The sequence below is a fragment of the Oxyura jamaicensis genome, chromosome 4 (assembly GCF_011077185.1).
Source record: "Oxyura jamaicensis isolate SHBP4307 breed ruddy duck chromosome 4, BPBGC_Ojam_1.0, whole genome shotgun sequence".
Taxonomy (NCBI): domain Eukaryota; kingdom Metazoa; phylum Chordata; class Aves; order Anseriformes; family Anatidae; genus Oxyura; species Oxyura jamaicensis.
In genome coordinates this window covers 8,915,888-8,940,220 of record NC_048896.1, presented here as the reverse complement: position 1 = coordinate 8,940,220, position 24,333 = coordinate 8,915,888, and the positions used below count along the sequence as shown (strand labels likewise).

At 41.5% G+C, this 24,333-nt stretch overlaps 2 long non-coding RNA genes across 3 annotated transcripts in view; both read left to right on the top strand.

The window, feature by feature from the left end:
* The window catches only part of LOC118166552, a 90,721-nt gene that overhangs the window by 28,725 nt on the left and 37,663 nt on the right, over positions 1-24,333 (top strand). The gene's annotated exons all lie outside the window — the stretch shown is intronic.
* On the top strand, positions 4,016-7,076 carry LOC118166553. Of its 2 annotated transcripts, none has more exons than XR_004750572.1 (3): positions 4,016-4,093; positions 4,964-5,143; positions 6,082-7,076. It is a non-coding gene; the product is annotated as an uncharacterized LOC118166553 (long non-coding RNA). The 2 variants fall into 2 exon arrangements; XR_004750573.1 differs by having other exon boundaries at positions 4,025-4,093; positions 4,984-5,143.

The window sequence follows — 24,333 nt, the reverse complement described above, 5'->3', positions numbered from 1 at the left end:
TGTGTTTTTATTTATTTTCCACATAAGAATGATCACGTTTCAGTTTCCTCTTTCAGCTGAAAGACAAGATGGTGGGGGAAAAGGCTCTAATTGTATCTGAGGTTTTAATATTCATCATTCAATGTTTTCTTATATTTGTGTCAAAGAATGGGGCAGAAATAAAAGGAGGAACACATTTATTGTAAAATCTAAGGGACAGTATTTGGATTTTGTATTTCCATAGTGACATACAATTGGTAATATGCAGAGAAGGATCTGAAAACAATTATAGCAATCTAATATTCAAGATCAAAAGTAAGGCAAAGCAGGGGAATCAGGCATGAAATTTGTTCATTGTTCATTTACCAGACTCAACATGGACGTTTTTGTATCTGAGACTTGGACTCAGGGGAGTTACATCACACAGTCACAGAGCCTTTCTTTGAAAGAAGATTTTTACATTAAAAAACAAACAATAACAACAACAGCATTCTTCTAACGGATCACAGCTGAAGCAAAGCAGTTTTATATCCAGAAATGGAAATTGGTTAAGAGAATTAGTGGCTGTCTGAGGCATCAAGCTGGGTGTGATAATGAGATGGGTTATAAATAATGTCATTAATTCACATGTCCTTCTAACACATGCCACTCCAGTTAATGTACAAATCCCAAATCCCTCAACGCAACACTCACTGACCTCCTCATTAAGGTATCTAATGGCATGAAGCCTGTTTTGCACAAATCTGCTATCTAGAGCTCTGAATCATGAATAATTATAATGCAGCATTTCTGCTCCTGAGCTAAAAGAAATACTTCTGTCACCAGAAAACAAGACTTTCATGTCTTTCATTGCCTTTTCAAAGTGTTGTGGTGTGTTATGGGGCAGCATATTTCCCTGTGCTCTGTGCCAGTGCTGGGGCCTGCCAGCATCCTTGAAAACCCCTTTCTGCCTCGCAGCAGTCCTTGATACCTTGCTGCTAGGTCCCTAAAGCTAAATACATCTTATTAATCTCTCTGGTTGCCCCACTAGCAGCCACTCCTCTGCTGGAGAAGGGTCACTGCTGATGGCAGCTGGTATTTGTCTCTGTTTGTCTCTGTCAAAGGCTTGGCTGGATCCCCAGGGCTGCTGAACGGGGGAGAGGGGGGAGGGATTTCCTTATACCTGAAAGGAAGGCAAAAGCAGCTACTTTTTTTTTCTTTTTTTTTTTCCCCACTGTTATTCTAATAGACCTCTGAATGAGTAAATGTACTTCTGGAAAGTGCTTGGAGAAACTGGTTACCTTCAGCGAGTTCTGGAGCTTCTGTTGAGTGCATTCTGCCTTTCTTTTCCCAGAACGCTTCAGGATGTCACTGCCAGAGACCTGTAGGTAGCTGGCAGAGCACCCAGAGGAAACTGCTTCTGAAACCTGAAACTGGTCCTTTGTTCTCCATCAGCATCACATGCAGCCTGAGTGATATTTCTTCTGATTCTATATTAAGAGAGAGAATGCACTGTGTTTTCAACAGTCAGGCAGGCAAACTATCTCTGCAGGCTTTTGTCAGTGACAGTTTCCATGGTGTTCATGCCCTCTTTTTCAATCTCAGAGTTAGTACAATTTCATTAACTCCAAAGATAGTGTTTAAATTGCCCATCATGTTAATAAATTAAACCCTGGTAATTATGGGTTTTTCTAAATAATCTAATAAGGCTGCTTCTGCTTTGATGGGGAGAGTTTAATTGTAAAACAATATTTATAATGGACTTACAGAAACCATGATCAATTAGAGTGCCTTCTCTGGAGGTTAATAATCCTCTCTGCCCTGCAAGGCCAGAGCCTAACCTCTTCTTGATGAGCATGGGAAAGAATCTATGGGCTTAAATACAGAAAACATTGAGACAGTGGTCATTTCATCAAGGGATTCAGGGATTCTTCCAAAGAAACCCTTCTCCAGCCCATCTGATACAGCGACACTGCTGATTCTGATGTTGCTAGTCTGCATCTGCTGCACTTGCTGCTCAGCCTTCTCTAATGTAGAATATTGACAGGAATGAAAGCTGATGTGGAGTTGTGCTGGGTGTCCCCCTGGTGTGCTGGTTGCACTGCCATGATCCAGCTGTGGCTGTGACAGAACGAGCTACCTTGGAAAACCCCATTCAGAAATGAACTCTAATTAGCCCAGTTATTGTTTGAAAATGGCTATTTAAAATGTGTGTATGCATATGTGTTAGAGTAATATGATGATAAATATGAAGTGGGATGAATGTTGTCTCCAGCTGATTTATATTTCGGGGCGGTTCATTCATCAAGGCATCCTACTGCTCTGAAATCATGATACTGACTTACAAGTCACGAGATTTAGAAAGTAATATAGCTGTGTTTTTGTTGTTCTTGTTGCTTTATTTTTTTTTCCTTCTAGGATTTGAGTATTCAGGGTGCATATATCCAGGCTTTCCTCTGAGCTTTTCAGGGAAGCAAAGCAGACAGTGAGAAGCCCAGGTAACCGCCTTCAGGAGCTGCAGCTCCACAGACATTACTGGATATAGGAAGATTTGGCAAGATCACAGCATTTCTGCACTTCCTTATCCCTGTAGGGACAGGGTAGTGTTACTCCAGTTGTGAAAGGATATTCTGTATAATTCCCAATGCCCACATTCAAAAAAGAAGAATTAGAAATTTGTAGTAGACATATGGGGAACAGGGGTCAAAATGACCTCTCCAGGACTAAGGACTTCTCAGGACAAATGGAGTGGAGGGTAAGCTGGATAGCGATTTTACACTGAGGAACCAAAAGGCAAACCAAGTGCTTTCTCCAAAACTAGACCAAAGCTGCAAAGAGCCAATGTATATAAGATGTCTATAGATGCCTCATTATGTAAAATTATTCCCTTTTAAATCTATCCTAAGTAACCGGGTTTTGTAACAGGATGCTGCTGGCTAGGCATCACTGGCTCGTAATGCCTGTGACAACATTTCTTGTTCAGTTTCTGCAGTGCTGGGATGAAGATGCATCTGTGCATCAGCCTGAAAACTAATGCCAGAAGAACTGATTTAATTTGTGGCCTGGCCTCAGCATCTCCTCTATAGATTATGTAAGACATTTTGCTTTCCTGTAGTTTTAACCTGGTCCTGAGGACAGTAGACTTTGTCTTCACATGTGGGCTTGCCTTGGCCATCCACTACAGCAGTGAGAACTACCAGACTTGTAAATGGCATAAAACATATATAGTTTCTTCTGGAAGAAATTAGAAGTGGCTCTAGATGTCACTTATCAACTGGCTTATAAATATATCTTTAATGCCTAAAAAAAGGTGATGATCACCTTTATACCTACTTAATAGCATCATTTTAAAGTGAATTACTGACATCATATATTACCTTCTTTCCCTACAGTAAATGGTCTCTCCTTGCTCTATTTTATTACTTATTGTAAATTCATTCAAGCAGTATATTTTGCTTTCAGCAAGGTATCCTCAGTTACTTTTTCTGTCCAGGATAAATTGAGATAAATTTTGCCCGTGCCTGCATTTTGCTCATGGCATCCGTCTTTGCCCATGAAAAGTTACATGTAGAGTTGAACAGGACTTGAGAAATGATCATATTGTACTGTAGAAAGTTACAGATCACCAGTTTGCAGTCAAGCTGTGTGCAGAGGGCTCACTGAAGCAGCCAGGAGTTTAATAGGAAGTGAAAAACATAAAGAAATGTGATGTATTCTCTAATGTTTATCCCGATAAAGTGATAAGTACATTACAAGGAAGTGACTCTAGTTATTTACCATGACATCATAAGATTATACAGTAGCATATCACCCTAGGCACCACTGTTGCTAGTTATCATATTTTTGCTGTTGGAGGATTTATTTCAAGGGCTGTATAAAAACAAAATTTTACTTTTGGTTTGTTTCTTTTTTCTTTTTTGGCAAGGTTTCAAATAAAAGAGATCTCTATCTCTTTGCTGACATTCCTGTTCTCCCAAGGCTTAGCAAATCGCACAGCTGTGGCCACTTGCTGTCAAATCACATAAAACCCCTAAGGTTAGCACCAACCAGCTTCTTTGAGAAGTTGCAAAGCCACTGTGGAAACCACTTGATTGATGGCTGTGGTTTTACAGCCATGGGAGCGAGATGTGTGAGGGTCAGTCCAGCTTTGCAGTGGCTTTGTGGAGACCTGCCTGTGGAAATGAAATGTACATCTTGCATGCTTTTTAGGAAACCCTATGAGCTGTCCCTAGATGCAGCACATTTCTGGATTAGTCTAGCCCTTGTTTTGTGCTTACAGCTCTGGAGACCCTGGGATGGTGGTTAGTGGTGAGGATCTGGTGCTGTGGTGGGCTGAACGCCAGTAGAGAACACATTACATCCTGCAAAGCAGTGCCTTCTGTGTCTGATCAGAGGAGTGGCTCAATACCACGTTCACTTGAAGGTGGAAAAAAATTTATTCAGGTCTTCCCCCTGTAAAAGGGGTCTGGCTGGTGGCTGGCCCTGGGGCACATCAGCACTCATCATCCCAACAGCTTTCCCTGTAGCAGTGGAGAGTGCCAACTGCAAAGCTGCTCCCTCATGTTCTCTTCTTGAATTGTCATCATTCACTCCTCACTAACATCAAGTGTTTTATTTAAAAGTGTTTAGATATGCAGAGCTCATTTTGAATTTGTATAATCAGAATTTTTCAGTGGACAAGGCCGTGATTTTCTCATTACAAGTGAGTAATGTCACACTTCAGCTCAAAGTGAGTTTTCAGAGCCAGGTTACAAAATACAGGCAATTAAACATGTAGACTTCGAAGAGTGACATGGCTGCATGCATCCAAGGAGACAATTCTCACTCACCAGCTCATATCCACCTTGCAGTGCTGTCTGCTCGGGGGAGTGGGAGAATCCCCCTGGGAGCTTCTGTCGATCTTGTGGCAGTGATCCCAAACATATCTTTGGGAGTGCTGCTGGGCATTGCTGGAAATAACATTCAAACCTGACTCCTTCTGAATTTTACTCTGCAAATGTTGTAGTGGTACTGCTGAAAGTGCAGGTCTGTACACCAGAGGTGACCAGAGGTCTTGTGGAAGGAGATGCTTGTACTCTGCTGGCCTGTCTCTCTTAGCTAACCCCTGTAAAACCTCTGAAGTTTATTCTGCCCACATACACTACTGAGAACAGAGAAGCCTCTCCTCTGGAGTTTTTAGCATTCAGTAAGTAAAAATCAATTGATTTTTAGATCATGGGGCTGAGGGTTGAAAGCCAGTTGGGATAGATTTTGTTTAACTTCTGTATTTAAATAGCTCACACTGTTTGAATACTTATACTTGCCTTCTTATTAATTCACCTGTGTTAGAGATTTGTGTGTCTGTGTCTCATGTCTTTGGAAAAAGAAATGAAGCAGCTGGCATGCAGATCTACAAATAGGTATTAGTCAACGTCTGATGTAGAGAAAGTCAGTGTTATACTGAAATACCTAGGCAGGGTACAAAAACCTCAACTCATCAGGTGCCACAGGGACATTTTGACCTTGCAGGCCCTTCTCACCGTGGATTTCACTAGTGGTCTTTGTCTTCTGTGCTGTCAGGAGTACCAGGGTCACCCCTGCCTGCTGTTATCTTGCAACAGCCTTGCACATCACTCTAACAGCTAAGCCGCAAAGGGCAAGGCTACCTCTGATACTTGCAAAGCCAATTAGGACTTACAGAGCACTAAACTCAGATTTCTTCAAGTCATTTCATTTTATTGATCAGACACGTTTTTATTTCCAGACTGCTCACGCTTGGGAACCATCCAGACATCATAGTGAGAAGGACTATGTAAAATGTACTGATACAGCACTCCCAGTATGGTGTTTTTTTTTGTTTGTTTGTTTGTTTGTTTTTTGTTTTTTTTTGTTTGTTTGTTTGTTTTCCTTGCAAGCTACATTTAAGATGCTAGACAGGGCTTGAAGAGCACTATCATATATCCAATGCTTTTCTGAAAGTTTTCTCCAATTTGCATTTCCCTTGTCCCCTTCAAACTCAAAACACTTCCTTCCCCTCTTTCTTGGTTAATTCCTTGGATTTTCCCGAAAGGGAGATTCCCAGCATACAAGAGAGTTCATAGAGCACGTGCTGACACTTAACTTCTTCCAAAGTATTCCATGCAGGCTGGTAAGCTTTTCCCTATGGCTAATGGAGCTCAGATCAGACAGACAACACTTCAGGTGAGAAGCTGGAGCTCTGCCTCTCCCCCAGAAAGTGCAGCACAGCTCTGTGCTGCCGCTGCTCCTTTAGCACCTTTGTGAGTGCTGACTCCAGGCACACACATGCAATTTCTTGGAGATTCTAGTGTGAGTGAAATGACTCTACAGACAATTTAATACCTTCTTGCACAGGAAAGATATATTCTTTTTGCCTTGACTGAAAGAGAGGCATAAAATCCCAGGAAAGGAAATAAAGTGATTCTGGATCAATAGAGAGAAATGTACAGTAAATGCTTTAGTATGTTGTGCAATAACAAGAGCCCTCGTGCATTATAAATACAGACACTTAGCTTATCATGTCCATGCTGTCAGTCCTTCAGTACCCACAAGGCACTTGAAAAGCACGCAGCTGAGCAGGTCTGAAGCCACCAAAGCTGCCTTAGTGTGGTTTTCTGCTACTTGAAGAGACAACTTGGACTGAGAATAATGCTGAGAAGAGCCACCATCAGCACCCTAGACCTGGACATACTAGCGGATGCAAGGCAGAGAAATCTGTGCTGAAACTGCATGGATCTGGCTAATGTTTTAAACCACCAGCAGCCATTTCCATGTCTCTGGGTAACACACAGATCCCTATTACACTGCTGGTTACACACAGGTTTCCTGGATCTAGGGAGCAATTAACAAGTAAGTGGCTGTGAAGTGAAGGGCATTTCTGTGTTAGGGATCTGCAGAAATCTCTGCAGAGCTGAGGGTTGAGATATCTTCAGAGTTATGATCCTAACCACATTAGCTGTGCCCTTGGGACTTGCAGGTCTTCCTTGCTATACAGATAGCAAAGTCCCATAGTCTGGTGAAATTTGGCTGATGGAAATCCATGCTGTCAGACTTGATTAGAAGATGGCCAGGGACAAGCATAGGGAGAAAAATCTATGCTGATTGCAAACACCTCATTTCCTTCCAAAATCAGACTAGAATTCTTCCCAGCACATATAGGCTGACTGCAAACATCTCAGAGTATTTGCAGGGCTGTTAGCAGTAAGCTGGCAATAAGTATTGTCAGAGGCCCTTTGCAAGACCATGAGTCACCCATTCTCTAGATAAAGTACTACCTTTGTAATGTGATGTGATTTGTTTTATTTCTGTACAGCACAGAAACATAGAAAATAGATGTTTAGCTGACTGGTAAGTGCAAGTTGTGATGTACTACTTTTCAAGTGTTTATTCCCCTGGTCTTGTCTACAAGCCAGGAAGAAACTGATCTGAACAGATTTCTCCCTTTGCCCGCCTGAAGCTCCCACTCCTCCTTCAGAATACTTTTCAAATTTCTTCTGAGAAACATTACTTTCAAATAAGCTAATAGAGAATACATAATGAAATATGAGAAGACTTCTGTTGAATCCAACACATTGTCATGTTCCCAGTTCACCTTCTTGCCTCAGATTCCCTTTGTTCTCCCTCCATCCTCTCACCAGCTTCCCTGTTCCTTTTCCTTTTGACTGCCCACTTTCACATTCATTTTGGCTTTCCTTCAGTCTTTTAATGCTGTATCTATTCCTTGAATTTACTATAGTTTGACATTCTGCTTCATGAGTCACCACTGGGGATAGAGTTTGAAGTAGATCAAATCACACAAACTAGTTCTTACAGCTGCTTAAAACTAATCTGAATTCATGTTCCTTATTCCCCCGATAAACCTTTGTGGATTCTTTCTTCTACACACTCTCCCCAGAAGATGATGAAGTAAATATAGGTATTTATTCATGTGGTGATGGCTGAATATCAGGGATAGGGAGACCAAGAACATCTTCCCTTTTACCCTTGCACAGGTCCTCAGCTTGCACACCACAGAAAGTCTGCATCATGTCCCCTTCCTCAGAAGATTTCTCTAATCCTTTTCCTTCCAGTACATTTTCAAACTTCATAATCCTCAATGAGGTAATTGGGTATGTGTCCAAGTATGCATCCCCCTTTACATCTCTCCCAGTGAAATGCTGAGTGGCAGCCACACTGAATTCCCATCACTTTTCTGGCCTTCCCTTTTATTCTGTCACGCTTTGTTGAATTTGTTTTCTCTAATACAATAGAAATAATGGTGGTGTTTAGAGGAATGCTTGCTTACCAAACAACTACTGAATTCTCCATACAACTCCACTTTGCTGTGGTGTTTAATCACTTGCAGAAATTGTTCCTAAGCTTGTATTTGCTACTAAGAACATTAATCTTTAAATAACTTTATGCCATGGTGGTGTGAGATGATCAGGTTGGCAAGAATATCTGTTGTGGTGTCATCATAATTTTCATTAGTACAGTGGATTATGACAGCTTGTTCTCTGCTCAGATTGTTGTGATTACCGGTCTGAAACCCTGGCACATTTCACTAACACCTGACATCTGGAAAAGAAAGGTGGGAGGCAATGAAAGCTCTCAAACTTGCTATGTGATGCACACCAATGGTCTCGTCATTCCTTCCAACAGCTGCTGCAGCCAAGGGTAATGGCCTTCCTTGGTCAACAGAGCTAACGTAATTCTTGCAGCTTTTGTGATTAGTGATGGAAAATGCCATCACACAATGAGTTGTGCTGAATAGGCAGCAACTGGAATTGCCAGCACTTCTCTATTTAAATTCAGGTAACATATCAGAAGTGGGTGGATGAGTTGGAGATTTATTTTAAGAAGAACAAAAAGCAAGTGTCAAATATACGTGTACATCAAAGTGTACATCAAATTGAAGACCCGTATCAGAACAACAGTGACAATGGAACAATTCTACCAGCAAACCTGTAAAGGGATGAGTTTCTAGCTTATCTAACAACACCTCTAGCAGAGGATGAACTCTTGCCCTTGGGTAATTGTAGTCCCTGGAAGGCTAATACTGCATGGGACAGCAGTGAGAGCTGCCCTGAGAGGCCAGACACCCACTCTGGCCCAGCCACGACCCTGCACAGGACCCTTAACAGCCTTTGGTTCCCTAGCCTTCATCCAATACTGCTCATAAAAAAAATGGTACTATCAGACCATGTAACTTCATTCCTGGCATTTACCAATGACAGCAAAAGGATCCACAGAGAACAAGGCAGGTTCACAGGGGAAGTGAATTTTCCTTGCGCTACGAGTGAAATTCCTTCTATGCAGCAGCATTAAACTTCTTACCAGCAGCTAAAAATGCAGGCTGTTGGCAATGTTTTTCAGTGTAGACATATATATTCCAGCACTCGTCACTGGTGATGAATCTTTTCACAGTGATCTTGTTCCCTGCGGAGTCAGCAAGCCCCACGCACTGCCAGTGCTATGAGTGTCCGACAGGAAAATCAGATTTGCACTTTCACCATTAAGCTGCTATTTCCAGCCCTGAAAATTATGCTGGGTGACATTAGGCAGCCAGGCTCCATAAAACAGCATAGACAAGACTGTCAGATCACTGCACTGGCAGAATAATCTGTTCTGACACTGAGGAAACCACTACATGGGAAAAACTGAGTCCTGACCCAGCCAGGGACATGTGTGAGGGTAAAATGCCAGTGCTGCTACCACAAGAACTCTGGCTGTGTGAGCAGACATAGGACACACGATGCATGGGACACTGGTGCCCAGGGATCTAGCTGGCACTGTGCATCTCTGAGCAGAGCCAAAGTGCATTCGAGGCAATTTTTGTGCATGAGATGTAACTGCACGAAGCAACAACTGCACAAAGCAAAACTAAAACAATTTAAGTGGTGTGATCTGCCTCACAGAAGACATCTTGGGCTTCTGATAGCAACCATGCCAGGGCTGAACTGCAATGCACACAGCAGGGAAGATGGGAAGGGCTTTGGCAGAGTGTCTTGCCCTTAGTGAAGTTTTTGTGCAGCTGAGAAAACACATGCAACTTTCTCAACTCCACATCCAAATTTTCTTACAGCAGAGTGAGGTCTTGTGTTTGCCATTATCAGGGATATGTTCTGTTCAGCTATGTATTAAACTATTAAGAAACTAACCCAAACCCATTAATCACTAGCATATTTCTTACTACAGTACCAACCAAGGATTACTTTAATACTTATTTTAATGGATTCCTCCGCTATGAAGGTTAAAGTTCTTGCAAGAAACTTTTTATAAGCTTTCTGAAATCTAGTCCATCACTAATTTCCGTATGTCTTGCACAGCACTAGGCTAATGTAATGCATCACCACATAAATCCCTCTCTGATAAAATTATCCCAGGTATTACAAAAATTCACAAATTTACAAAAATGCCTTTTTTTCAGATGTCTCACTAGTTGAGACATAAGCCCAGTATCTTCAAGACATTTTTTTCTTGATGTTGACTGTCATTTGTAGTTTATGATGACACCTGGCAGCTCAGATTCGCCATGCCAACAAATGTTAGAGACAGAAGTGGTTCTCTAATGACATCTCTTAGTACAGAACAATTAACTTCCTACTCGTGTCCCCATGCTGAATTTTTGGCCCTGTTCCAGTGTTAATCCCACAAGCCAACCTGCTCCCTCTAACACTGTATAAAACACCGATGTGACTCCTTTGCTCTTTCAGCATTGATTTCTTCAACTAATTTTGGCTACCCAGGACATACAACCACTGGTCTAAGCATCAATGGTTGTTTCCTTTAATGTGTTGCAGATGGATTGGTGCAGAGCCAGTGGAGCATAGTTGCAGCATTGTTGCCTTCTTGGTTTTCCAGTCATGGTCTCCCACAGAGGAGACAGGGAATGGTATTATGTGTCTAATTCTGCTACACACCACAACTGTGTGCTGTGCTAAGACTAGACATATTTTTTCCTTCTTTATCCTTGAGCCATTAATACATCGCCTATGACCAGTTGGAGAAGGGCAGTGGGACAAGCCAGGGCACAACAACCATGGTATATGTTATGTTAGTGCAAAGTTTACATTGGAGATACAGAGTCAAAGGGAGGCCAAAAAGAAACTGATTTTTCAAGAATCATAAGGAATGCTTGAAAGTATAAGCCTCTTAGCACATCACAAAGCACAATACAACACCTGGAAAAGTATAGAAGGGGAGATAAACGAGAAAAGGCGACTTGTTAGTACATTGACAAAAACGTGGTAATGGAGAAAGCCTCATATGTAAAGTCATATGCAATGGTTGTAGCAAGAGAAATCATTATATCAAATCCTGCAGACAAGAAAAGAAAGGAAAGAATATTCATCACATTAGGTTAGCAGTGATTTAAGCAAGGGGATCATGCAAGTATCTGATATTATCCAGTACAAAATAGCAAAAATAATTTGTGTATATCAAGCTGCTCTCAGATGCAAAAACTGTGCCCAGACCCACACAGCCACCCCAGGAGGCAGCACATGGAGGAGGATGATGGGGCAGCTCAGATGCCTGTGATGAGTGTGAGCAACTTACCCAGGAACAAGAAATTTCCACAGTCGCCAACGCAGCTGCACACATCTGTAGCATGCCAAAGGCGATTGTAAAGCAAGCTGAGCCAGCAGTTCAGAATTAAAGGTGGCTGCAGAAAGCAAAGGCAGACATGAATCTACAGAGAACCCGAAGTCCTCAGAAAACATCTTTCAAGAGTTTTTTTTTTTAAGCTAATATATCTGTCCCCTTAAAGTCCTTGAGTGCCATCACCAGTACAGCTGCACAGTACATGAAAGGAATATAAAATTCACCTTTGGCTGGAAAAAGTATCATCTTTCAAGGCTGCTCTGTCTTACCCTGGGTGCTCAGGTATTTCAAATATTTCTGAAATTATGAGATTCCAAACTACACAGAGACAGGCAGCTGGGCCCTTGCTTTCATCAGCAGTGAAGGTCCTTAATTTCTGAAAACAAATTTTAATGGAGCTTGCAATAGGAAGAATTCTCCGCATAGGGTTAATTAGTGCAAGTCCCATGACAATTCTTAAAATTGTAAGCTGTCAGCTAGGTTTCCCAACCCAATATGTTCTTAACAAGAATTGCTTGTTTTATTTAGAGGTTACCATTAAATAAAAGATCTGCATCACATTATTAAACTAGTATTGTTGAGAATGATGTGACCAGAATAGTTATTCATGCTTCATCACCGTAAATGATTTATGCAAGCCCACCTCCATCCCTCCCCCTGTATTGTCTCATCTATGCTGACATTTCTTCGTGAATATTTAAGGTAGGATCTGCTCTCACCTCATGTTGAAAGTCAAACACAAGCACACTACAGAGCACAATGGGCAGTTGATATTCAACCCACACCACACTGACATGCAATGAATAGATACTACACTTTTATTTGCAAAAAGATAATTCTTGCAGGCTGCTTTAGGGTGTGGGTTGCATAACTCTCACTAATAAGCCTTTAAAACTTTACTAGGAGAGTGAATGCAATTACTGGAGCTTGGTTACTGCCTTTCCTTATTTAAGTACGGGAATGTTTGACAGGGCCCACTCAGCAAGAGTTATGTGGCAGCAGTGCCACAACATGTGAAGGACACCTGGTTGGCACAGCCTCTCGTGGGACGTCCAGTCCTGCAGCGTGAGCACAAGCAGCAGCTGAGCAGGTGTGCAGGCACAGCTGTCCGCCCATTTACCCAACATGTGGTGCACTGACGTTGTCTGACAGAGTTGGTATCCAAAGACGTTTCAAAACATTCCTGGATGGGGACACCAGGTCATTTGTCTGTTTATTGAAATAACACTACTGCCTGCAGGCCATGTGTTTTTGCCACTGTTAACCTTCTCAAGTAATACATAAGGCTAATTCTCTGCAGCCTATATCTGGTAACTCAGATCGCTGTGTTTGTGCGGTCTTCTCATTGTGACAACTTGGATTTCTTTCTGGCCTATGATGGAGCTGTCAGCAAGGAATCCCTGGCACCAGCAGGGGTTGTGCTGCAGAGCTGCAGGGGAAGTGCACAATATGGGAGGGACAGGGGCAATGCAGCTGTTATTAGCACCTGTCTTTGCTATGGAGCTTTTTGCAGAACACTGCCCATGCAAAAGCAACATCCCTCCTGCTTCTGCACACCCTGTATGAGGGGTTGGAAATAATTCAGCCTGCAAAATAGGGACAGGCTTCAGCCAATGCGGCTGTCACATCCACAGAATCACACCCCAACATCACCCTGGCACTGGGGTGCATTTACTGCTCACCTTCACCAGGATTCACACCAGCAAAAAGGATCAGGTTCTGCCAGCTCTCCCAAGCCTCCACATATTGTAGGCACTACAAGGAGATACCAGCGTTTAGGCAAAACAAGCATGTCCCTGTCTCCTGGGGAAGTAGAGTGGGAGCCCTGCTCCTTTCTCCTGGCTAGATTTTTACTCCTTGCAAGTGGAAATTGGGATGTCACAGGGCCACCTGGGAGTGGGAACAGCTCCTCCCTTTCTCCCCATACTGCCTTGGTTCATTTGTTGCTGTGGCCCTTGCTTTGGCAGAGCTCCCAATGTTTTTAAAGCTCTCCCTGATTACAGCCTCCTGGAAATGCCACTGTGAGTAACTCTGCACGTTGCACAAATTACACTGGCCCTTTACAAGAAATTAAGAGTTTTCATTACCTCTGGCAGTGCCAGAGCAACACCAGGGAAACCTCAGCTGCAGGTGAAGGTGCCTGGCTGCTGCCTGTGGGCAGGCAGTAGATGTGCAGGATAAAACCACACTGAAGCCGGGGTGTCCCTGTGTGCCACTGTGCCCATGGGCTCTCACTGCAACATTACATTCAGACCATTCTCTGAATAACAGCCTGTGTACTGCTCAAAGTTTTAACATCCAGAGACTGTCCCAGGAAACCTCCCATTATGCCTTTGGAAGAAAAGAAATACTCTAAGTGCTCCTAGGAATATTAATAATGCAAAAGTTTCAATTGCGCAAACACATGAATATTCACTCACATGAAGTTGGGCTTTTGTTACGTTCAGCTCCCCATTAAGGCGTAGGGCAAAGCAGACATTCTCCAATATACCTTGTGCATGCGTTCAGGGGCTAAATAATAGGCCATGTAATTGCTATAGCTGCAAATATTCATTTCATTTTATATGGGGAATTACATTCTCTAAAACAGAAACAAAAGTTAAGGCGATTTTGTGGCTATATAGTTCAAATACGCTTGTAGAAACAGCAGGAAAATGTTCTTGTGGTTGGCCTAAGCTTGTCTACCTTTTAAGGGGAAACAGCGAAGGAAGTACATGCCAGCTTCAACCTGCAGAGGATCTAACAAGATGTTGGTGCTCACAGTAGAGTTTACAGAGTGTTCTAGTTAAATTTAAAAACAAGCAAATAAACAAACAAAAGAAAAACCACACACACAAAAACAGTGCATTGAAAACAGTGGTATAGTGAACCTGCCAGATATGAAGGATACCTTACCCAAACAGTGATCAGATATTAGAACAGGGAACATCATCAGTTTCAGTGTGATTTATTCACAGCATAATCTGTGAATCTCTGCAGTACTCTGATGGCTTAGAGAGACACCAAGTGCTAAAGAGCTTCAAGAGAGACCCAGCAAGGCATGCTCTGCTGTTGGGGGCCTGTCCCCTCGCCAGTCCCTGGGCAGCAGCAAAGCTGGGCCCTGCAGAGCCCTGTCTCTACTCCAGCTCAGCCTCTGCTGGCACCCTGTACCATACAGCATGTAAGAGCTGGTGCCAAAGCAAATGCACTCTAGTGCAGTCTGCTGGCAACTTGTTCTCATTATTACAATTGAGATGTTTGAAAAATATCCCTGGTTTTTTTAGCCTGAATGTTGGCAACAAAGTAGGGAATCTAGGGGAGCATCACATGGGGAGTAATGACAGGCTAAATGTTATTTTCATTACAGCCACATTAGTGTGATTAGAGAAGGTGGTCACAGTACAAGAAGAATTTTCTGTCCTGTCTTGGTGCTCTGTTACTGAAGACATTAATCCAAAAACAAAACCTCCCTTCCTCCCCTGTTTCCCCAAATCATACATACATCTTTTATTCTCCTTACCTGATGTAGTCTGCAAGCTTTTAGCTTTCTGGCATATTTCAGATGATTTTAAAACATTATCTTACGGTAGCGTTGGGTAGTTAATAGCCATAGATGTATTTTTTGTGCACCGGTTTCCCAGCACAGGGACTGCCTTCCTCAGTGAACACCACTTAAGTACAAAAATCTTCACCTTTAAGACTCCCATAGTATTGTCAAGACCGGGCAGCTTTTGAGCACTGTTCTGTGCATTCATACATTTTGCTTCACATCCCTAAAGCATGTGGAAAATGAACAGAGAGTCCCTCATTTTCAGAAGAGGGAGGAAGAAACCCTCCAAGTCTGAATGACAGAGAGATCAGGAATGGGCAAGGGAAGATGACACTCAGGGAAATAATCACCCAGACCTAGGAAGAGAGAACCCTGAAGGAAAGAGAAAATTGAGCTTGGGTAATTTTCCAGTTCATTTATTGTTGAAATGAAGACTGGAGCAAATTCCACACCTGGACCTGAGTTCACTAAATTGCAGGTTTGAGTCACTTTGACGTCTCACTGCCCAAGCCCATCCCTCTCTAACCACACTAGGAAGCCCATCCTTTAGAGAGGCAGCCACTCAGCAAAGCTGTCCCGTTGCACTTGTTCCCATCCAGCAGCTTCATGTTGCCCATCCAAGATTTACTACCTGCCTTTTGAACCCAAGTCTGTGTTTCAAAGCCACAGCAGCCCATGTTATCTCATGCTCTGAAACCCTGGATCGAGACAAACATCTGCCTGCGTAGAGCCAAGAGAACATGGCTAGGAAATGTTTCTTCTCCCACCCTTCGACCAAAATGGTCTGGAAATGCTGCATGGTGGCAGTGCTGTGCAATGAGGTAAGAACCCAGAGCACCAACCTGCAACAGGACTGTCGGCTGTTAAATTCCACTGCATGTAATCACCTTCACATTTTCTGACAGCTCAGAAGTTTGTGACTGACAGGAGCAAACAACAACAACAACAAAGAAACACATTTAGTCACAATCAGCACCTACATACATTGCCCACTTTCCAGCTGGGACAGACAGGATTTTAGTTGCAGGGAACTGAGATCAAGCTTAGCAGAATGCCCACACATTTCAGCATCCCACACACTTAATATCCATGATTGTAACAACATAGCAACTAGTCTGTAATTAGTACAGACATTGCCAGAGTTGCCTTTGTATTACTTATGAGTCATGGTACTAAAATATTCTTTATACATTATCCAAGTCCTTTTCATTTCAGTGCCAGCCATTACCATAGGATACATAGGACTCTGTCAGGCTTGTCAAAGCCAAGTGCCTTCTGATAGGGATCTTCATATTTAATCTGACGAAGATTTACTTTACAAAAGAGTGAGATCACAAGGTTCCTCTCTGCACGAAAGAAGAAAGAAAAATTTAAACACGTCTCAAAGTAAGGGATTTTCTCCTTGTTGCTTCTCCAGGCACCCACCTATGGTTAGAAGAACCACTTTGAAACTTGGCTTAAATTGTTCTATTGGTTAATTAAATATTTGTATTTTAATATATTTCTAGTTAACTAATGAGGAAAGAAGTCTCATGAAAAGAAAGAAGGCTCAGATAGAATAGGAAACTTTCCTTCATCCTTAATATAATACATGGAACAGAAAAAAAGGAAAATGTAGCTGAAATGTATTATGACAAGCAAATAAAAGTAATATTGGAAAATTCCTTCAGGCAGATTCTGTTCTAGGCCACTACTATTTACTAAGATTTATTTTTTATTCACTATGTTATTAAATCACTGTGCTGGAAAGTCCTTGGGTCATTTCAAAGCACTGTTTCATTGATTTCTTCTTCCTAAAACATCCTTAATATAGCATTGTCATTAGAGCTGATGACAATGATCCCAAGATTTCCCTTGGCAGTGGGCTAATTGTCTAAATGTTCTTGCTGTTGAGGAGAAAAGCTGACAGATTAACTCAGAACACAAGATAAGATTTGTAAATAAAAAGGTAGGTTAAAAAATAGTCTGACACGGTCAGAAAAGTTCCTATAAAACACACAAGAGAAAGCGGGTGACCTGGCTTGCTGTTTCCCAGCTCGCATGCAGCTAGCTGGGCACAGGAGCAAGCTGAGAGGGCAGCACAGAAGGAGAGCATCCCCCTGCACAGCCTGGTCCTGGGCGCCTAACTGCTGCTGTTCTAAAAACTTTGCAATTTCGTGCTTTAGAGATCATCTACTATTTCTTCTTCTTTAGAGATCATCTACTATTTCTTACTGTTGGAATGTGAGTGGCAGACAGAGTTGTCTCCCTTGAGTGTAATATGTTATGGGAATGCTGGTTTTCTATTCAGCTGATTTCATAATCTCATCATGTTCTGCATTTCTAAATATTTTAAAAAGTCTTTTTTTTTTTTTTTTTTTTAGAAATATATATATATATTTTAGATTTGAATAAATAATTTCTTTTAGAATCTTTTTTTTTTCTTGAATGTCGTTATTGTCTTCACATGTAGATGTATAGTTTAAAGACTTAGTTTTACCTCAAAATGGAATTCCGAGAGCAGTCGCTCTCTCTCCCAGATCTGGAGCATTTTTTTTTTTCTCAGCCATGCAGGCCTAAGAAAAGGGAAAGGGCAATACCTGTCACCTATTGGTGCTGCATTGGATCAACATAACAAGGTTGCTGTTGATACTGATTCCTGAGACAGGCTTGCATTATACAATATATGTCAGAAGAAATCAAACTGTCAGTCAAGAAAAATCTTTGAAATATTCAGTTTAGCAATCTAATTGTTTCCCAATTAGAAAAGACATAGCAGAAATGCACTGTAGACTGCTACTATGAAGAGAAAGAAAAACTCCAAAAGATTAGTCTAGAAATAAAATAAATATATATTTTTAAGTTGAAGCTATTTTTTTTCCCATGACATCCCTCTTCTTCCTTTCAATAAAATCTTTGGCTGCATCTATTGCTGAAGGCACAAAAGCTTGGTACTAAGATGTACCTACTGACTTTAAGGATAAATCAAACCAACTCAGCGCCATCATTTCCTGTAAGCATTACATTACATTACATTACATTACATTACATTACATCCACATCTTTATGAGGAATGACACCAAATACTTCTGCCAGATCAAAACCCAGAAGCAGTGGTTTTCCAAAGAGCTGAAAAGGCCAGGCGCTGAGCTGCACAAAAACAGATGGGTGTGGATGACTCACCCCAAACTGGAAGACCCCAAATTCTTGTCACATAGGCTACCAGACCATGACACATTGCAGCATGGGCTGTGCAGGTCATGGGTTGTGTTTCTCACCTCACTCCTGTCCTGGGGCTACCCTGCACACAGTGCAGTCTCTCCACTGCTGGGAACGTGCCACCTTCACTCTGCTTCATTGGTATGGATGATGGGGACAAGGCCAAAGCAACAGTGATGAACCTCTTGAAGGGCAGCCAAAACCTTGCTGCTTTTATTTACCTTTTCTGTTCTCCCTTTCTCACGTGCTTCTGACTGGTGCTAAAAGAAAAAAACTTGATTAAAGAACCAGTGGTCCCATTAGCCCGTGGAAATCGAGGTTCTCATTAACAGGGCATCATTCAGCAAAGAGGTAGCTGAAAGTTTCAGCTGCAGGAATGATCACAGCTGCTGTTTCCAAATCATGTCCAAAGGAGTTTAAAATAACAGCAAATAATAAAAAGCTACTTTTGAGAGACAGAGTTTCTCTATAGCACTAACAGGCACTAAATTGTAATTTTCTTCATTAACTCATCTTGCTACAGAAGAAATGAGGTTTCAGAGGGAATTCAGAAATCATTTCTTCCACATGAAGAGTTTGTGCACTTAATTTGTTGCAATAAACCACCATTCTGCATGCTGAGGATCTCTGTGTTAGCCAGATGATGAAACAGCGTCTCCCTTAGCTGCTTTTTTTTTCTCCATTTAACTGGTAAAATATTTCCATTTCAGTGATGAGATGAAAAACATAGTGGAGAAAATCACAGAAGAAAAGAAATTCACATTTTTCTAACTAGGGCCGTAGAGTGAAGTAGCTAATATTGCCAGATTCAGCACAAAGAAAAATGAGGAGGAACATTTTTTACAAAACACGCTACAATGAACATAAACAGCAAGAGCATTTTGGAGGCGCATGTAGCATGCAAGCAGGATTTCAGAACAGCATAAGTGACTTATAGATACAGAGGCACATCTTTTTTCATTACCCAAGATGTCTTGGAGCTAAAAAAAGCAAACATTGACAATGGAAGAATTTATGGACTTAGGAATCTGAAATCTCAGTCTGGTTTCCATAGATTTCTAGATGCTCAGAATAACAAGGTAATTTGAAACTACAGACTCATAATTGTGCCTAGCATTGGAGCAGCATGTTGACAACATGGGCCCCTAAGAAACTCCCTACAACAACACATTTGCCACCTGCAACCTACAGAGAATAGGGACAGTGAGGTTGGCTTGAACTCACTCACTACACTTCTGGTGCAGCAGAAGTATTAAGCATGCTGTTGGTTTTTTTATTATTTTTTTTTTTAAACAGTGTTCCAGGTACTATGCTTTGACACCTCTCATTTCACATAGAATAAGCCTCTTTTTACTAAATTCTGACTAAAATGTTAATAAAGACCTTTCCCAATTGCTCCTTCCTTTTCCCCTCCCTCCAAATACTCAGTTCTCATATATTATGCACCTTACAGCATATAAAAATACATCACCGAATTTGAAGCAAAATCAGAAGAGTTTTAATTGCTCCGAGTCTTGGGAGGTCCCAGCCTCATCTGCAATAGCAATGCATTCAAAGATTCAGCCACTGGATTAATCCCAGGGCTCAACAGAGGGATCCAAAGCTGAAATTTAAAGAAGAGGTTTAGAATAATCAGGTCACTGATCCCAGAAACTCTTATGGTCAGTATGGTCTGGCAGTAGGCTTTCTGCATAGATACAAGGGTTTTTTACTGCTTTAAATGCCATGTTCAGCGTGCAGTTGCTCCACTGCTGTTGCATTGTCTGCAAAGGAGCTGTGGACCAAAATTACCAAGGATAACTCATTTTGCCAAGGCTTTGGGAGCTCAGAAAATGGATGACTGTGCAACATATTTCTTGTGCAATATTTTGGCAGTTTTGAGCACAGAAAAGGCACTATTCCCAACAACAATTGTAAGTGGCAACTTTTTGCCACTTACAATCCACTATTTATTCTCCGTAGATAACATAATATTTTGAGCTTAGTCACAGAGTGGCAAGCTCTCTTGGCACTGAAGATGTTGTTTCCCCTTCTCTCTAGTGCATGTAACACATGAAACTGGAGAACCAATACTTACAAATGTTCACATATTGAAGACATTACATAGAGAAACAGTGAACAGTAATGTGGAGGAGCCCTGAATGAATCCTCTGTTCCTTTCAGGGAGTTTTCAAAGCCTTTGTCTACCTCACCATATATTATCTTGCTGGGAGATGGTGTCTTTGCACTGTTCTCTGGAGGGGTGAACTTTGTCCCCATAGGAAACTAGCCATAGATATCAGGCAAAGTAGGTATACAGATTTCTAGCTTCATATCTCTTTTAGCAGATATGAATATTGCAAGGAGAAGTCATGGAAGGAGATGTTTGTATTTTTGTAAATGGCCAAGAGAACAGAAAACCACAGTTGTCAGAACCTTTCACTATCATTACCAAAATGTTTGTAACTGTTTACTAAGCATACATATCCAATCACTGTTCATAATTTCCAGTATTGGTTATACCCTGCACATGCTGCTCAGCAGCCAGCTCAAAGCAGTGAGGATTTTCTCAGTAAGGGGAAATCAGAACTTGTCAATTCATTTAGCAGCATGCTACAAACCTTACCATGAACAAATTGCATCTACACATCAGAGTTGCTGGAGTTCCAGAAAGCACAAGATAGTGTCAGGGAAGAAAATATGTCCCTAGGAGAAAGTTACAGAAGTGATCTTGTAACAGCTGAGCAGTGCGGATAATCAGTCCTCCTTAAGTGCCAGTGGGTTGAGCAGGACTCAGACCACTACTGGTACAGGTAGCCATCTCTTGCCATTTAACCATTACCACAACAATTCCTGTAACTTTCTAAATTGAAAAAATAACAAGCAGTATGTATAAATTAATCACTGGCTTGTTCTGGGAAAGCAACTAGCCAAAATGCAAAGGACCTTTACAGTGTCACAGAGATTTTTCTGACATAATAATGACTGGTGGGAAGGGCTTGTGTTTGTCTGTGTTCTGCTGCCAGCCTAATCAGATCAGCACCACTAACAAAGTTTACTTCCCTCTAGCTGGCTTTGAGCTTGCAAATGTGTGTTTAGCTCAAGTCAGGGCAGAAAGAAGAAAAGATTTGCCTCTGCCACGCTCTTTGCCGGTTTCGGGAGAGGGATGATACCAGCTTTAGGAAATCTAGGTTCAAATCCTGACCAAGGTGCACAGAGGCATGAGTGAATTGTGTAGGTCTCCGCGCCTCAGTGTCCTGTTGCTGAGCAGTTTCCCCTGCCTTTACTAAGCTGTGTGTGCAAAGAAGAGTTGCTCTGGGGCCCTGCCAGACTTTTCTTGCGCAGAGCAGCTCCAACCATGGCATGGTCTTGGTGGAGCAGGTGGGGTGTGCATGATCCCACCTTCCTCACTGTCTCTGGGCCAGACCAGTCCCAATCAGGGCCCCTCTGGGCATGCACACTGCTTTAAATTGCTTGTGCATGAAGTTCCCGGCAAACCTGATGTTTTTAGTTTATTTTATTTCCCTAACCCACTGCTAAGACTGGTTTTATCATGTACCTTTTGCTAGCCTAATAAAAGACCATTATCATTTATGAAAGAAAGCCAGATGCTCAGGAGATGAAGCTGTCCAGGAGAGTGCTGGTGACAGTGCTGCAGATGGACTTAGATGCAATCAATTTATGATAACAATGCTGAGCAAAGGAGCAGATGTGACAATCTCCCTGCTTGGGTTTGGATACCATATCTGATGGCACCTTTTTTAATCCTTGTCTCCACCACATTTAGCAGTGAATTTATCCTGCAGCAAGGCTGAGTGTTGTATAGTGTAAACAGCAGCCACTCCTTCCTCACCATACACCAAGAGCAAAGTACAGGCATTGCTTTTGTGCAGGTGGAAACAGGCTCCCACAGTGCTTCACTCAGTGAAAAATTTCATCTTTTTTTGTGTGTTGGCAGCCCTGGGTCAGTTTACCCCTGCCCCTGTGGTGGTCTGGATGTCAATTTGTATGAGTACACGGACTGGCTTTCTACAGAAAAGCAGATAGATTTTTTTTTTCTAAGTTTTCCTAAGAGGCCTTTCATACAAGATATAACATACTTAGCCCACCACTTCCCTAACAAATACCTCTTCCAGCTTTTTTTTTTTTTTTTTAAATTTAAAAATTACTATTATTATTATTTTAATCATGCAGCTATAACTACATCACTTGGCATTGTACATGTAGAGCCTGCTTAAAGACCTTTCCATCAGCAGCATTTCATCTTGCAGAAAGTGGAATATTGACAAAATATGTGGCCTTTGAGGCAGGGTGTGGTGAATGGCTGGTCTGAACCCATAACTTAAAGGAGGTCCAATAGAAGTTCAGATATTTCAGAAGAATCATGTTACCTTGGCTCAGTTTTCAAGAATACCTGGCTCTCTGTGCTTTGCCTGAATTGGGCAGTATGATGGACAACATGAAGGTTATTTGATATATTGTTTTGTATTTGTAAAATAATATATATATATATATATTTTAAAAAAGGACACAATAAATACTGTGCTTGTGAGTTATGGCATTTAGATTCATATTCATTGTGAGTTAACTTTGAAAAGGCATCTCAACAGACCACATCACACCTTTGGATTTTTACCCAGTGAGGGTTTCTAATCCCAAGAGATGCCCCATTCACCTTCTGTGAAAGGTCCACACTTAGCATTGCTCCTCAGCAGCTGGGGAATATTTTGTTCCATCAAACACCTGGAAGTAGATTTGCTCACAAAGAAACTTAAACACATCACCTTCAAATTGCACTGTGCTCAAAGGAGCTTGGGGATGCATGACACTTGCTGGGGACTGAAACTTTAGCAGAATTTCCTGGCTGTATCTCCCTGCAGATTTTTGCTGCAGCTTTCTTATTCAGTGATGTGGTCCCTTTGTGCAATTACCATCTTTCCACACTTACTAGCCTGAAAGAGCCCTACCAAGATCCGATGAACAGCCAACTAACATGTATTCACTGAATTAATCCACCAGTCACCATCACCTTGGTAACAACTGAAGTTGTCCCCTGAAAAGAGGGAGTCACCAAAATCATTAAGGAGATTTCATGTACTTCATTGTCATTTCTTAAGATGAAGCTGAGCTCCCTATTTAGATGGGTAACATCATGGGGTCACACATAACATAGTCCTACAGTCACTGTCCCTTGATAACGTGACGATGTCACATTCATGAAGTCAAAGATTATGTTGCTTTTTGTGATATCTTAGACTACTCCTAGCACAGAAAGGAAAAAAAAAAAAAAAAAAGAAAGAAAAGAAAAAAAAAAGCCTGTTTTGCACATCACTACCTATTAGGCTATGTCTGGTTACATCACATCAGCTGACATAACATAAACCAATGCAAGCAGATCAGATGTGACACAAATGTCATGTTGCATCAGATTTTAAAGAAATTGTCAGCTTTTACACCATGGATGAAAAATGCCAAGAAAAGTTCAACAATTGCACCTGTTCGAGATAAAGCAATGCTATTTACCAACTGTAATCCGTATTTTCATATCCCAGTGGCACATTTCCAGTTTATGAAATTATCACTTTTACTCTCAGTTATGCTCTTATTCCTCACCAAAAGACACAGAAGTGGTGACCATTAACCTTGACAAAGCACTCATCAGCAGGGAATTCATCAACTGAAAAATGGATGAAACATAGTGCCTGTCTCAAAAAAACAAACAAACAAAATAAACAACAAAAATAAATAGCAACCTTTATATTGATTCAAACAAGAAATGGATCAAGATTTCCATGCCTCAGTAAATATTTCTACTGTACAACTCATTTCCAATTAGGATGAAAAGTATGTTTTTAGTAGGCTAGTAAGGAAAATAATAATAATAATAATAAAATACCTGACAGAACAGATTACAAAGGAGAGATAATAAATAATGTATCACGTGCTAATACCATGGTTGTTTTTTCAGTGTTTTCTTCATTTTCCACTCACATAGAAGAGAATGAATAAGAGAGCAACCCCAATGTTTGCACCGGTAGTAGGGACATGACACATGTACATGCCCCTCCTAGGGGTGAAAACATTGCGCC